Source organism: Cibotium barometz, chromosome 37 (assembly GCF_041138505.1).
Source record: "Cibotium barometz isolate CiBa-2024 chromosome 37, ASM4113850v1, whole genome shotgun sequence".
NCBI lineage: Eukaryota > Viridiplantae > Streptophyta > Polypodiopsida > Cyatheales > Cibotiaceae > Cibotium > Cibotium barometz.
The window spans coordinates 10380893-10397252 of NC_141082.1; the positions used below are offsets into that span (position 1 = coordinate 10380893).

Here is a 16360-nt window from a genome sequence, read left to right on the forward strand (position 1 = left end):
GTCTTCAGTGTGACTTAGCTGGCACACTTCACAGTTATGCATGAGTAGGGAAGTATTGGCACTTAGTGTTTTCATTTCTGAGTAGGCAATTGAGTGCCTGCGCAAGTGTGGAGCAAAATTGTAGGCATGCATAATATGTGTGTCTGGCTATATATACCATACATTTGTTGGGAAGCCTTCTCTTGCAGAGGAGGAGCTGGAGTAGCGTCACTCCCACTGAAATATTGAAGAACCTTGCATGGTGTAGTCAGACATGTTGCAAGATTCCTGTAGCACTGTGGCTTGAGTGTCTAGTCCTAGCAGACAGCTAAGATCCAGTGAGGAGTTGGAAGTATGCTTAGATGCCCCATAGCCAATCTTTCTACAATGTGGTACACTATCTCCTCGTGGTCCTTCTCTTGCTCTTGCATTGACCTAACTGAAAGCCATCTGAGGTGGGGAGAGGACGACAACTGCAATGCCTGCAGCAAAGTCTCATGGGACACTAGCATCATTTTTCAGCATGAGGGGGGCTTAAATATGGTAAACCTGTTTTGTAAACTAGAGGACATTCCTTGGCTTCTGCATAGCTGTTTATGCACCTTAGTTCCAAGACCTTTGAAATTCCCAGAAAGTCTCATTTTGTTTACCAGGAACTGGGGTTGTGACTGGAGCGGGTAGTGTATTATTATTTGGAGTGTGTTGCAGCTAGATATCATGGGCATGTAAGGATGGGATGATCAGTAAACTGAAGAACATTCCACACGGTTAGTGGAAGTAGCAATGCAAATTGTGGTCGAAAGAAAATCCATTGGGCTTTATAGGACTCTGAGGGCTCAACTCTCTCTATTCCTACTGGAACAAGGTAGAATCTACTTATTTGCTGTACTAATTCTTTCTATTTGCTACTTCCCTTAGTGCTAGGCTTCATTATGGCTGAGACTGCTGTGCATCTCCGGAGGTTTGACAGAAACTTAGTATGAAGGGCTTTTGTGAATATATGCTCTTATGTGTGTGTGTGAGAGAGAGAGAGAGAGAGAGAGAGAGAGAGAGAGAGAGAGCATATCTTGATATAGAGTTCTACACCCACTATTGGGCATTGATGACGTTAGTGGGGATGTCATAGTATCTAGTCCATACTATGCATAATGGAGTTGATAGTTATGTATTCTTGTGGGTGGACTACCATGAGTATATAACATGCATGTTCCTAAAAGGTGAATTTGGGCATGTTCCTGGATTCATCTAGGTATATATATATAGTCTTGTGGGTTGACTACCATGAGTATATAACATGCACGTTCCTAAAAGGTGAATTTGGGCATGTTCCTGGATTCATCTAGGTATATAGAATCTACTATCTTTATCAAGCTATAGATAAATTGTTTGGGCACAGCGTGTATGTGGAGCCTGCTGGTACAAATGTTTTGTATAGTCCATGACTCCATTTCCATTGGAGCCTGCACTGTACAGCTGCTACTACGTCTGTGGTGGACAGCAGTGTTGTCATCGTACTGCACGGCTCACAAGTGTGGAGAGATGTGATAGAATGTGCAGCGGAAGAAGGGAAAGTGGAAACACAGGAGAGAGAGAGAGAGAGAGAGAGAGAGAGAGAGAGAGAGAGAGAGAGAGAGAGAGGAAACACAGGTGAGAACCTGCTCTCAATATCATCTCTAAAAGGAATACATGTCTCGAGCAAGAGGGGAGAACCTCGTAAGTGAGGGATTGTAGCTAGACAAGCTAGGCAAGCAATGAAATATGAGGGAGGCATGCCGGCAATATATACCTCTACATGAAGGCAGCCGAATGGTGATAAATATGAGGGAGGCAGTCGACTGGTGATAAATATCTCCACGATTGGGAAAAATACCCAGGACCATAAATGGGGAATAAATATGGGTAAAATACATGTGAGGGGTGACCAGTCCCTCAGACTAACATGGTCAATCCTAGAGGCTAAAATAGGACACCAAGTAGGAAGCCAGCAAGTAGGGGATGATATCTAACACCCCCTCTCAGCACCGGATGCTGAGCAAACTCCAAGAAGCCAGAGACACCGTCCTCGATCAAAGATAAAAGACTGCAGAAACAGGTACCAAGAAAGCTCCACAAGCAATCTCCTCAGCAACTCAGCGCTACAAAAGCAACAGAACAAGCTGTCAGGTACACCGCTCCTCTGGAAGAAAACAACCATGTAGGTTGCGACGTGCTGCTCCAAATAATGGTTCCAAACTCAAGTGTAAGAACACTCCGCGAAGTCGAATGTTGTGTATCCAGCTTGGAGAAGGTTTGAAAAACCTCATAACCAACCAAGATCAGATCCTGTAGATAATCAATTGTCAAATCCCCATCGGATCTCCTCGTGATCGTTCCTGGTACGAGACTCGAAACCTGCAAACAAACAAACAAACAACAAGGGGGTGCAGGCTTGACTCACCTCCCAACCATGACAGCCGTGGGCAAGCCCACAGTCTTGGCTGTCCCCACTGAGCGACGAGCTGAGCTAACTAGGTTGACGTACGACCAATCTCCTCTTCGCGACGTCCCATACCTCCACGAAGCTACCCTCGCGGGCCTCGAGATTGCTGCCGGCCTCGGCTGCGTAAAGCAGGTGCACGTTTGCACTAGATCCAGGCTCAAGACCATAGAGCTTTCACAAACTCGCGACTCTCTATATCCCAATAACTAACCTTGGCCACCCTTTTATAGGCTCTTGGCTGGTCATCGGGTGTCCACACTTGGGCGCCCGCCCGTCCATACCTTGGGTGCCGCTCGTTAGTCTATCCCTAACTCAGCTTGCCAATCAGCCTGCCTAGCTCCAAGCTTCCCCAAACCTCGAAGCTAGTCTTGCGTGCGTGTAGCGCACGGTAGATACACACTGTGCATATGACATACTCTCCTTCCTCTAAGAGCTCACTCCTAAGCTCACTAAAAAGCCAGGGTAATCTCTCTGAAGAGTAGTCAATGTCTCCCATGTAGCGTCCTCCTCAACACGATCCTTCCACTTGATCTTGTATTCCGTGATAAGCGTATTACGCAATCTTCTTTCACGAAATCCAAGAATCTTTTCAGGTTCGTGCGGAACAAATGTCATGTCCTCCACATCTATGAGTTCTTGAGGAGTAACTAACTGGTCTGTTCCACCCAGTACTTCCTTAAGTCTACTCACATGAAATACAGGATGAACTTTCACATGAGAAGGCAAATCCAATTCATATGCAACTGAACCAATCCGTCGTGTAATACAAAATGGTCCACAATATCTAGGGGATAATTTCGGAGATCGACCTGTCCGTAAAGTCTCGGAATCTTTCGGAACTCGCAAATACACCATCGTTCCTTCAAAGAACTCTCTCGATGGAACGATGTCTATTAGGATAAAATATGTCTCGGTCTTGAGCACTTATAATAGATTCCTTCGCAACTTGTAACATTTCGTGCATATCTTGCAAAAAAATTACGTGCTACATCATGCTGAAGTCGTGAGAATCCTACTGTAAAACAGGTGATCTAGGTTGAAAACCATACATAAGCATGAAAGGACTAAAACCTGTACTCGTATGCTTAGTACTGTTATATGCAAATTCTAACATAGGAAGATAATCCTCCCATGAACTCTGTCTTTTGGATACATATGCTCGAAGCATATCCTCCAAAATCTGATTCACTCTTTCAGTCTGGCCATCAGATTGAGGATGATCATAGGAACTCAAATTCAAAGTTGTTTCCAACTTCTCAAAAACAAGTTTCCAAAAATCACTCGTAAACTTAGAGTCCCTATCACTGACTATGTCCTGCGATAACCCGTACAGTCTAAACAATTGCTCGATAAACTGCCGTGCTAATTGCATAGTTGTAATAGTCTTCCAGGTCGGTAAAAATCTAGCCATTTTTGTTAAGCGATCTCCCACAACCCAAATAGAATTGTGGCCTTGATGTGTTCTTGGCAATCCGGTAATAAAATCCATGGAAATACTTTCCCATTTATTACCTGGGATTTGCAAAGGATGCAACAACCCAGCCTGTCTAAAGCGTTCAGCTTTATTTGCCTGACAAATTTGACACTTGAGAACATAATCTTCTACATACCCTTTCATCTTTGGCCAATAAAAAGTGTGTTTCACTAACGATAGTGTCCTGTGTACCCCAGGATGTCCAGCAGAAGGGGCGTCGTGACACTCCTTAAGAATCTTGGACCTAATTTCCGGGATCTGTGGTACACAAATTTTGTCATGATGGAATAGTAAACCATTCCGAATCATCCACTGGCCTCTTGCAGCCTGAATGATAGACTGCTCAGTCATTGGTCTTGGTCAATCAATGAGCTCCCGTCCTGGATCTTCTGCCAAAATGGACCAAAATAACTATCAGGCCTGCAAAGCCCGCTCAATGACTGAAATCAGTCAATAGAAATCTCGGTGAACGACAAAGAATTCACCTCTCTAATTCGACTAAGTGCATGGTGATAGCCAGTACGTAAATTGATCTTCGTGAAATATTTCGCTCTTGCTAATAACCGGTCAATCAGGTCATCTGATCTAGGAAGAGGATAATGGTTCTTAATGGTCAGCTTGTTCAATCTCTTGTAATCTATACACATTCTCCAGGTATTGTCCTTCTTTCTCCTGAGCAACAAAGGTACACCCCAAGGTGATTTACTTGGACGGATCTGGCCCATCCTCAAATAATCTTCGAGTTGTTTAGCCAACTTATCTTCCTCAGCTTGGCTCATCCTGTAAGGTGGAATACTGACAGGATGAGCACTAGGGATCAAGTCAATACGATGATCTACTGCCTGTTCAGGTGGTAAACCCGATGGCAGTTCCTTAGGAAATACGTCTTGAAACGAATCAAGTATCTTCTGTAATTCTTTGCTTTCAAACACACTTAATTCATTTACATCCATGGAAGGGATGAGAAAGGAAGAAAGTGGGATCAACACACAATGGAAAGCGGTATACAAAGAAGAATCCATCATATTTCCAAAATCAACTGTATTTACAAGAGGTCCCTGAGAGGGATGTATACAATCACCTAAAATACTATACTTGGTGTCCCTATGCTGAAAAGAAAAAATATGACTAGACCAATCTATCTGGACTTGAAGAGTCTTAAACCACTCAATTCCTAATAACAAGTCTACATTTTCTAGGTGCATTACATAGCATTCTAGAGTATCTTTGTAGTCTTGAATCTGGATTGGAAGCATCTCCACCTTTCGATCTCATACTTGCCTTCCCGCAGGTAAGCGTACCTCATAGGTATGATCGCTGGGTGTCGTATCAAGACTCAATTTTTGCACAAGTTTGTAGTTAACAAAGTTGTGTGAGCTGCCAGGGTCTAGAAGAATGTGAATCTTATGGCCATTCACTTCTCCATAAACGCGACGTACCGACCAATCTCCTCTTCGCGGACGTCCCATACCGCCACGAAGCTACCCTCGCGGGCCTCGAGACTGCTGCCGGCCTCGGTTGCGTAAAGCAGGTGCACGTCTGCACTAGATCTAGGCTCCAAGACCATAGAGCTCTCACAAACTCGCGAGACTCTCTATATCCCAATAACTAACCTTGGCCACGCTTTTATAGGCTCTTGGCTGGTCATCGGGCGTCCACACTTGGGCGCCCGCCCGTCCATACTTGGGTGCCCGCCCGTTAGTCTATCCCTAACTTAGCTCGCCAATCAGCTTGCCTAGCTCCAAGCTTCCCCAAACCTCAAAGCTAGTCTTGCGTGCGTGTAGCACACAGTAGATACACACTGTGCACATGACATCAATCGTGGGAGAAGCAAACTGCTCCTCACTGGAACCCTCAAAAAAAATAGAGTCAATCTGCTCCAACTCTGTACCAAGAGTAGCCAAATGCTGTATAAAAGCATCCTCTGAAAAGGTCGGCATCGCAAGATGGAAAGACTCTGTAGAAAAGATGGGGTCCATTTGCCCAAACTCCATAACATGAGTTGCCCAATGCTGTACATAAGTACTCGCCACTGAGGTGGGCATCGCAAGATGAAAGGACTTCACATCCCCCTATGAAAAAAAGATATCGTCGGACTAATATAAGTCCAACCTGATTCTGATCCTTCAGAATCCTCCTCAAGTACCAAACTGCCTCCAAAGCCACAATCCAAACAAGAAACCCCCTCTGCAAGTGATCTGTGTCCACTGGAGAAGAAAACGCAGCCAACAAGGGCTACAAACCTGAAAATTCAGGCCAACCAGTGTCCACACCTCCTATGAGGAAAACCGCTAAAGAGAAGGTACCTTCGGGTCCAACAGATGAAGCCCAAGTGATTGTAGAGCTACGAGCAAAATCGGTTCAGAAAAACACAGTAACCATGGCTGCAAATCTGAAAACGCAGAGGTATAAGGGGCTGAATATGGAAACGCTGAAGCCTCAGATCAAGAACTGCTGCAGAGAACAATCAAGGGGTGGGAGGGATGGCACAAGATAACCAGAAAGGATAGGCAAAAGGGAGCCCAGAGAGCTCCAAGATCAGGGCTGGGAAAGCAAGCCCAAACAGGCCAAAACCGCAGCCTGTTTGGGACAGCTATGTTGCTGTCTAGACCTGAAAAAAAAATGCCTGAGAACCCCTGGAAGGTGCCGCCAAGAAGGACATGTATGCTGTCATGGCCCTATGAAAATGGAGCAGGACAAGTGTGGGCATGGTGGTTGCAGAGTCAGAATATTTTATGATTCACATGGGGGGTGCCCGGACAGTGTTTAAGATGTGTGGACATCCCTAGGTGTGAAGGGGGAAACTAAAAACATTAAGTTTTAATGTTTATTGAAGTTTGCCCCTAGGCCTTAGTGGCCCTAGGAACTTATTAAAGTTGGGGCCCTAGGGATTAAATTGGGGAGGAGTTTTCTCTCTCTTCTCTCTCTCTCTTCCCTTTTTGGGGAATCGTGTAACAAAAGTGGAGTTCCCTCATGCGCTTGAAAGCTAGCGTGGAAAAGCTCAAGAAGGAGGAGGCGACTGCTGAAGACCAGTTTTGTTGCTGTTTTTCTGAGTGGAACCAGCCGTACAGCACTGTACGGCCAGAACTGGGCACTCTCTCTCTCTCTCTTTCTCCTCTGTTGCTGGCGGCGCTCAGGACTGCTGCTGGTTTGGCTGCGCAGAAGCCCTGTACAGGTTGTACAGACTGCTTTTCAGCAAGTACACCTTGTACAGCTGCCGTACAGTGTACGGGCAGCAAGGTACAGAAGGTACAGTTGCTGCAGAGGTGTTAACAGGTGCTGGACAGGTGCTGGACAGGCCTGTTTTCTCAAATTCAGGCAAGTACAGAAGTGGACAGCAGGCTGTTTATGCTAGTACAACGCTTGGCACGTATCCCGAGGCGGTACAGACGGGTACTGTGCTGATTTTCAGATCTGTACTTTCAAGGACAGCATAGGAGTGAGCATCAGGAGGGGGATACAGGCAAGTGCAAGCACACGTGTGAAGAAGGGTTGTGGATTCAAGTGCCTGCAGGCACAGATTGGTGCTGTTGCTTCCTCCAGTGTTGTTTCACGAGCTGAACTTGGTAAGCTCTGTTACTGTTCATCCATCTCTCTTTCTATTGCTTGATGTCTGCTGACTGCAGGTATGTGTTATCTGGCTCCTTGTGAGAGGAGGAGTATGGCAGATTGACAAGGGATTAAGACAGAGATTGAACAGCATATGTATGTTTGAGCTGAGAAGATGTATCATGCTCTTGAGTTATGCCAGATGTATGCCCATGGCTGGCCTGCTTTGTGATCTTGGCTGATCAGAGGGAGGCACAGTGTGTTGCTTGAGGACACAGATCTGTGTGCATAGATCCTCTGTGCTGAGAGGGATTTGTGGGCCGTCAGATTGGACTTACAGGTGTAAACTCTTGGCTGGTCTTTGTGTTGTACTCAGCCATACATATTATTTTAATTGAATAAAGAAATACCGCAAGGGGCGCCAAGCTTTGGGGCCAACAGGTGTCGCTGTGTTTTCAGATTTGGGCACTCTAGCCCCAATCTGTGTTTGGTTTCTCATCTAGACTACAAGTGGACGGGTGATTGCTCCTACCGCACTCTGGTTTCTATCAGAGGCCGGTTTCAAGGTTCCGTTGCCGGGACCAATCATCAACTTTCTGAAGGGGGTGAGCTCGTGGTTGTTTTGGAGAAAGCCATCGCTGAAAATTCAGCAATCATGTCTGATACAGAGGAAGAGTACTTCTATCATGAAGAAGAAGAGCAAGAGACTTCTCCTGAAAGAGATGTATCTGAGGATATTTTTGCAGGAGAACAGGCTGCAGATGTTGAGCCTTATGAGGATGTAACACAGCCAGAAGATGTGCATGGTAAAGAGGATGATGATGCTCGGTTCAAAGATCGCTTGGCTAGTGTTATGGATACTTTTATGCAGCTCACACAGAGTGAGAGATTTGCTGAATTTTTGAGATCTCGCTCAGAGCCCCGCACAGAGCCCCAGAAAAAGAAGAAGAAGGTTCGTTCGAAGAATCTTTCTCAAGGTCATAGCGGTACCACTCCACAAGATCCATCTCCTGCACAGTTTCCGAACATGCAGCATGCTTTTGGTGCTAACCCACAGAGTTCCTTCTATGGACAGCCACCTATTCCTCAGCAGAACATGCATCCAGGGTACTTTGGTGGTGGCTCAGTGTTTCAATCCATGACTGGGGGTTATCCTCAGGGAGGCATGGGTATGTATGGGCCTTTTGGAGCCAATTTTCAGCCTGGCATGCAAGGGAATATGTATGGTGGTATGCAGTCCGGTATGCAAGGAAATGTGTTTGGAAGCATGCAACCTGGGATGCAAGGCAATATGTTTGGTGGCATGCAGCCAGGTATGCAGCATGGAATGTTTGGAAACATGGCTGGGATGTATGGTATGCCTGGTGTTGGAATGGGAAATGTTGACCCAATGATGGGTATGAATGTTGGGGGCAGCAATCTTACAAAACCACTTCCATATGATAATCTAACGCCTATGGGAAAGGCGAAGGATTACAAGGAAGGGGGAGCTGCAGTGAAGTTTGACACTTTCAGCGGGGCCAAGGATAAATTGAAGGCACTTACCTTTTTACAGCAGTTTGATGCTGCTTTTTCTGGTGGGAATTACACAGAGTCCTCAAAGGTGAGGAAAGCTGCCACTTTTCTCAAGGGCAATGCTTTGCAGTGGTGGTCTACTCTTCTTTTGCAGGGCATAGCACCCACCACATGGGTCCAATTCAAACAGGTTTTCTCTTCCGTTTGGCTCACATCTACATTCGAGGTGGATGTTATGACCGCATGGCACAAGCTGGATGCTTCAAAGTGTGATAGTTTGGAGGATTATAACAAGAAGTTTTGGGAAGCTCTACTCCCAGTGACTTCTTATCGTGCCGTGCCATTATCTGAGCAGGTTGAGAAGTATTGTTGTGGGCTGCCCAAGGAGGTACGAGATTACTGTATAAAGACAAGAGTAACGAACATGTCACAGATGATTGAAAATGCTATGACAGCTAATGCGTTACTCACAGGTGGTTCATCTGGGTTTAAAGGCAGTAAGAAATTGGGCAAGAAAGCTGAAAAATTTGGGCATGCTTCTCGTGATACTAAAGGGTCTTCAGAGACAAAGTATAAGAAGTTGCCAATGCCCAAAAGGACTTCTGAGGAAAGACAGGCTTTGAGAGATGCTCAAAAGTGTTTTTACTGTACTGAAGAGGGGCATATGTCATTCAATTGTCCCAAAAGAACGTCCAAGAAGGACCCTGACAATAAAGGAGAGCCCAAGCCAAAGAAACAAAAGCCTTCTGCAGGCTTAGTTCCTGATCTTGTGGGTGAGCAGCTAAGTGGTGAAGCTACAGAGTTGTGCAGGGCATGGGGCAAAGTGAGAGATCAGAATGCTTTGATCTTCTTTGACACAGGTGCTAGAGCCAACTTCATTTCACCAGATTTGGCTGGCCGATTGGGGATTCGCGCAGAGGAGATGGGGCCGTTACATGAGGCAAATATGGCTTGTCCAGGGTATGCAGAACCCGTTACTCCTATCATTGGGAAGCTTCGGCTTCATTTGCAGGGTTATGTGGACAGCGAGGAGTTCTTCATCATGCCTTTGGATGGCTGTGATGTTTTGTTGGGGATGCCATGGTGCCACAGGGTACATGCGGTGGTGGATACTTACAATAGGAAAATTACTGACTCATAGAGGGAAAGAGCATGTATTGGATGTAAAACTCAAAGGGGAATCTGTTCCTATTGTATCCGCTTCGGCGATTTCATCAGTAATGAAAAAGCATCTTTCCGCGTACTTGATTTATGTAAAGGATGCACAGGATGATGAGTCTAAGTCTAATTTGTCAATGTTAGATAAGGACAGGGCTGATTTCTTAAGTGAGTTTCAAGACTGTTTTTCCGAGTCATTGCCAGGAGAATTACCTCCTGAGAGGCCAGAAGATCATGCCATAGATCTGATTCCTGGTAGTACTCCACCGAATAGACCGTCGTATCGTGTTAGTGCAGCCCAACAAGAAGAGATTATGAGTCAGGTGCAGGAGCTATTGAATAAGGGGTTGATTCAGCCTAGCTCATCACCCTTTTGCTCACCTGTGCTCTTAGTGCAGAAGAAGGATGGTTCTTGGCGCATGTGTATAGATTACAGGGCGCTGAATAAGAATACCATCAAGAATCGATTCCCCATACCGAGGATCGATGACATCTTGGACCGCTTACAGGGCTCCACAGTTTTTAGTCGTATTGACTTGAAAAGCGGGTATCATCAGATACGCATTAGACCCGAGGATGTGCATAAGACAGCATTCCGAACCACGTTTGGGTTGTATGAGTTCTTGGTTATGCCCTTTGGTTTAACGAATGCGCCTGCCACATTTAACAGAATGATGGACAGGATTTTCAGACCTCATAGAGAGTTTGTGGGCACATTCTTTGATGATATGATTGTGCATTCACAAACTGAGGAAGAGCATAGAAGGCATTTGGCCATTGTGTTTGCAGAACTCAGAAACCATAGATTGGTGGTTAATGGCAAGAAGAGTGAGTTCTTTTTGCAGGAGATCCATTTCTTGGGGCATATTGTGTCTGGTCATGGAGTCCGTATGGATCCAGCAAAGGTGGAAGCAATACTTAATTGGCCAGCTTTGAGGACCGTGCATGATGTACGCAGCTTTTTAGGATTGTGTTCCTATTACAGGCGTTACATACGGCACTTTGCTGAAATTGCTTCACCTCTTCATGCTTTGACGAAGAAAGCAACTCCGTTTAGATGGGCTGATCGGGAAATTACAGCATTCAAAAAGCTCAAAGAAAAGCTTACTTCGGACCCAGTATTGGTGTTACCGGACCTCCGAAAGGCTTTTGTTGTCCAGTGTGATGCATGTGGAAGTAGCATTGGTGCAGTTCTCATGCAAGAGGGACATGTGATAGCCTATGAGAGTAGAGTTTTGCAAGATGCCGAGAAGCATTTGCAGGTGTATGAGAAAGAGATGTTGGCTGTAATTCACGCTCTTTCTACATGGAAACACTACTTGCTTGGGGCTGATTTTACTGTACAGACAGATCATCAGACCTTGCGTTACTTCCTCACGCAGACTAAGCTTTCAGAGAAGCATATGCGTTGGGCAAACTTTTTGTCAATGTTTCACTTCCAGATTGTGCATGTGGAAGGCAAAAAGAATGTAGTGGCAGATGCTTTGTCACGCAAGCCACAGGTCTCTGCAGTTTCACTTGCTTATCATCATGAGCTTGATGAAATGAAAGAGCAGTATGCCCATGATGAGGATTTTGAAAGGTTGTATGATCAGATGTCTGAGGGTCAGCGGCATGAGCATTACACTCTCAGAGATGGGTTTTTATTGATGCATGGCAGACTGTGTGTTACCAGGCCATTGCGACTCAAGGTTATGATTGAAAGTCATGCTCCACCGTATGCAGGTCATAGAGGTATTGATGCCACGGTCAAAGCAGTGGAGACTTTCTTTTATTGGCCAACCTTGAGAAGAGATGTTGATGCCTTTGTGAGGCAATGCATCGTATGTCAGAAGGTAAAGTTTGACCGTCAGAAGACACCAGGGTTATTATAGCCTTTACCTATTCCGGATAGACCTTGGGAGAGCATTGCCATGGATTTTGTATTTGATCTTCCACGGACACAAACGGGAAATGATGGCATCTGGACTATCATATGCAGGTTCAGTAAGCAGGCTCATTTCATTCCCGTGCGGAAGACAATTAAAGTGGATCATATGGTGAAGTTGTTCATGGCGAACATCTTCAAGTATCATGGCTTGCCTACGTCTATCATTAGTGACCGTGATCCACGGATGACGAGTTTGTTTTGGAGAGGGTTGTTTGACAACATGGGTACAACTCTCAAGTTTTCATCGTCATTTCATCCACAGACAGATGGTCAGTCAGAAGAGGCTAACGCTACAGTGTTGGATCTTCTCAAGTGTTATGTGTCAGAGCACAAGCAACAATGGGAAAAGTATCTTCCTTTGGTGGAGTTTGCATATAACAACACTGTACATAGCTCGACAGGCAAGGCGCCTTTTGAGATTGTAGAAGGAGGGAAGAAGGTTCCACCCATTTTGCATACAAAGGATAAGATCTTTGAGGCTGATCAGTATGTGGAGAGCTTGGATGAAGCTTATCGGAGAGTTAAGTTGGCCCTCCAGAAAACTCAGCAGAAGCAAAAGAAAGCCGCAGACCGTCACAGACGTGATTTGCAGTTTGCATTGGGTGATTGGGTTCTTTTGCGTTTTGAAAAGGCTAGACTCAAGAAGATGAAGGGTAAAGAGCGCTTATTCCCTAAGTTGAGCATGCGATATTATGGGCCTTTTCAGGTTTTGGAAAAGATTGGTGAGGTAACCTATCGTTTGAAGTTACCAGATCACTGGAGGATTCACAATGCTTTTCACGTGAGTCTTCTTAGACCTTTCCGTGGGGATGTGCCTGAGGATGTATCAGATGAGGCTCAGCCGGAAGTTGAGGAACTTGATGAGGTTCTGATTCCAGAGCAGATACTGGCACATAAAGAAAGGAAGGTACGAGGTAAAGTTTCCCGTCGCTATCTTGTGAAGTTCAAGAACTATTCACCGATGGATGCGAAGTGGATGGAGGAAGGTGACTTAACAGATTCACCTCAGGTTTTGCAGCTTTATCTCGATGCCTTTGAGTTAGAGCCGACTCTTATTGTGGCTCATTCAGGTTCAGCAGAGCATGGGTCTGGAGCATTACCTGATGCTCAAGAGGGGGGTAGCACCTCCACTCCCTTGGTACAGACAGGCTCAGATGACATCTAGAGGTCGCTTGGTGCAGATTTTATCTCATCCGAAGGTACTGAGGCTGACAGTACATCTGTTTATGGGACTTCTATGATATATGTGTACTAGTCACATGGAGATTTTTGTGGATATGTATGGTTCACAGTGGTATACAACTTGGACTATTACTATGCCATTGGTTTGCAGTGAATGTTGATACAGGTGTATGGCTCAGAGAGATTGGGACGCTGATCTTGCCATATTGTATATTTCACTTTGGATATTTTGATGCATCACCAGAATGCAATCGAGGACGCTTGCCATCTTTGAAGAGGGGGGTATGTCATGGCCCTATGAAAATGGAGCAGGACAAGTGTGGGCATGGTGGTTGCAGAGTCAGAATATTTTATGATTCACATGGGGGGTGCCCGGACAGTGTTTAAGATGTGTGGACATCCCTAGGTGTGAAGGGGGAAACTAAAAACATTAAGTTTTAATGTTTATTGAAGTTTGCCCCTAGGCCTTAGTGGCCCTAGGAACTTATTAAAGTTGGGGCCCTAGGGATTAAATTGGGGAGGAGTTTTCTCTCTCTTCTCTCTCTCTCTTCCCTTTTTGGGGAATCGTGTAACAAAAGTGGAGTTCCCTCATGCGCTTGAAAGCTAGCGTGGAAAAGCTCAAGAAGGAGGAGGCGACTGCTGAAGACCAGTTTTGTTGCTGTTTCTCTGAGTGGAACCAGCCGTACAGCACTGTACGGCCAGAACTGGGCACTCTCTCTCTCTCTTTCTCCTCTGTTGCTGGCGGCGCTCAGGATTGCTGCTGGTTTGGCTGCGCAGAAGCCCTGTACAGGTTGTACAGACTGCTTTTCAGCAAGTACACCTTGTACAGCTGCCGTACAGTGTACGGGCAGCAAGGTACAGAAGGTACAGTTGCTGCAGAGGTGTTAACAGGTGCTGGACAGGTGCTGGACAGGCCTGTTTTCTCAAATTCAGGCAGGTACAGAAGTGGACAGCAGGCTGTTTATGCTAGTACAACGCCTGGCACGTATCCCGAGGCGGTACAGACGGGTACTGTGCTGATTTTCAGATCTGTACTTTCAAGGACAGCATAGGAGTGAGCATCAGGAGGGGGATACAGGCAAGTGCAAGCACACGTGTGAAGAAGGGTTGTGGATTCAAGTGCCTGCAAGCACAGATTGGTGCTGTTGCTTCCTCCAGTGTTGTTTCACGAGCTGAACTTGGTAAGCTCTGTTACTGTTCATCCATCTCTCTTTCTATTGCTTGATGTCTGCTGCAGGTATGTGTTATCTGGCTCCTTGTGAGAGGAGGAGTATGGCAGATTGACAAGGGATTAAGACAGAGATTGAACAGCATATGTATGTTTGAGCTGAGAAGATGTATCATGCTCTTGAGTTATGCCAGATGTATGCCCATGGCTGGCCTGCTTTGTGATCTTGGCTGATCAGAGGGAGGCACAGTGTGTTGCTTGAGGACACAGATCTGTGTGCATAGATCCTCTGTGCTGAGAGGGATTTGTGGGCCGTCAGATTGGACTTACAGGTGTAAACTCTTGGCTGGTCTTTGTGTTGTACTCAGCCATACATATTATTTTAATTGAATAAAGAAATACCGCAAGGGGCGCCAAGCTTTGGGGCCAACAGGTGTCGCTGTGTTTTCAGATTTGGGCACTCTAGCCCCAATCTGTGTTTGGTTTCTCATCTAGACTACAAGTGGACGGGTGATTGCTCCTACCGCACTCTGGTTTCTATCAGAGGCCGGTTTCAAGGTTCCGTTGCCGGGACCAATCATCAACTTTCTGAAGGGGGTGAGCTCGTGGTTGTTTTGGAGAAAGCCATCGCTGAAAATTCAGCAATCATGTCTGATACAGAGGAAGAGTACTTCTATCATGAAGAAGAAGAGCAAGAGACTTCTCCTGAAAGAGATGTATCTGAGGATATTTTTGCAGGAGAACAGGCTGCAGATGTTGAGCCTTATGAGGATGTAACACAGCCAGAAGATGTGCATGGTAAAGAGGATGATGATGCTCGGTTCAAAGATCGCTTGGCTAGTGTTATGGATACTTTTATGCAGCTCACACAGAGTGAGAGATTTGCTGAATTTTTGAGATCTCGCTCAGAGCCCCGCACAGAGCCCCAGAAAAAGAAGAAGAAGGTTCGTTCGAAGAATCTTTCTCAAGGTCATAGCGGTACCACTCCACAAGATCCATCTCCTGCACAGTTTCCGAACATGCAGCATGCTTTTGGTGCTAACCCACAGAGTTCCTTCTATGGACAGCCACCTATTCCTCAGCAGAACATGCATCCAGGGTACTTTGGTGGTGGCTCAGTGTTTCAATCCATGACTGGGGGTTATCCTCAGGGAGGCATGGGTATGTATGGGCCTTTTGGAGCCAATTTTCAGCCTGGCATGCAAGGGAATATGTATGGTGGTATGCAGTCCGGTATGCAAGGAAATGTGTTTGGAAGCATGCAACCTGGGATGCAAGGCAATATGTTTGGTGGCATGCAGCCAGGTATGCAGCATGGAATGTTTGGAAACATGGCTGGGATGTATGGTATGCCTGGTGTTGGAATGGGAAATGTTGACCCAATGATGGGTATGAATGTTGGGGGCAGCAATCTTACAAAACCACTTCCATATGATAATCTAACGCCTATGGGAAAGGCGAAGGATTACAAGGAAGGGGGAGCTGCAGTGAAGTTTGACACTTTCAGCGGGGCCAAGGATAAATTGAAGGCACTTACCTTTTTACAGCAGTTTGATGCTGCTTTTTCTGGTGGGAATTACACAGAGTCCTCAAAGGTGAGGAAAGCTGCCACTTTTCTCAAGGGCAATGCTTTGCAGTGGTGGTCTACTCTTCTTTTGCAGGGCATAGCACCCACCACATGGGTCCAATTCAAACAGGTTTTCTCTTCCGTTTGGCTCACATCTACATTCGAGGTGGATGTTATGACCGCATGGCACAAGCTGGATGCTTCAAAGTGTGATAGTTTGGAGGATTATAACAAGAAGTTTTGGGAAGCTCTACTCCCAGTGACTTCTTATCGTGCCGTGCCATTATCTGAGCAGGTTGAGAAGTATTGTTGTGGGCTGCCCAAGGAGGTACGAGATTACTGTATAAAGACAAGAGTAA

At 45.8% G+C, this 16360-nt stretch overlaps 1 protein-coding gene across 1 annotated transcript in view; it reads left to right on the forward strand.

Moving 5' to 3' along the window:
* Positions 1–16360, forward strand: part of LOC147616929 (transcription factor SRM1-like) — a 53643-nt gene that overhangs the window by 759 nt on the left and 36524 nt on the right. The window lies entirely within an intron of this gene.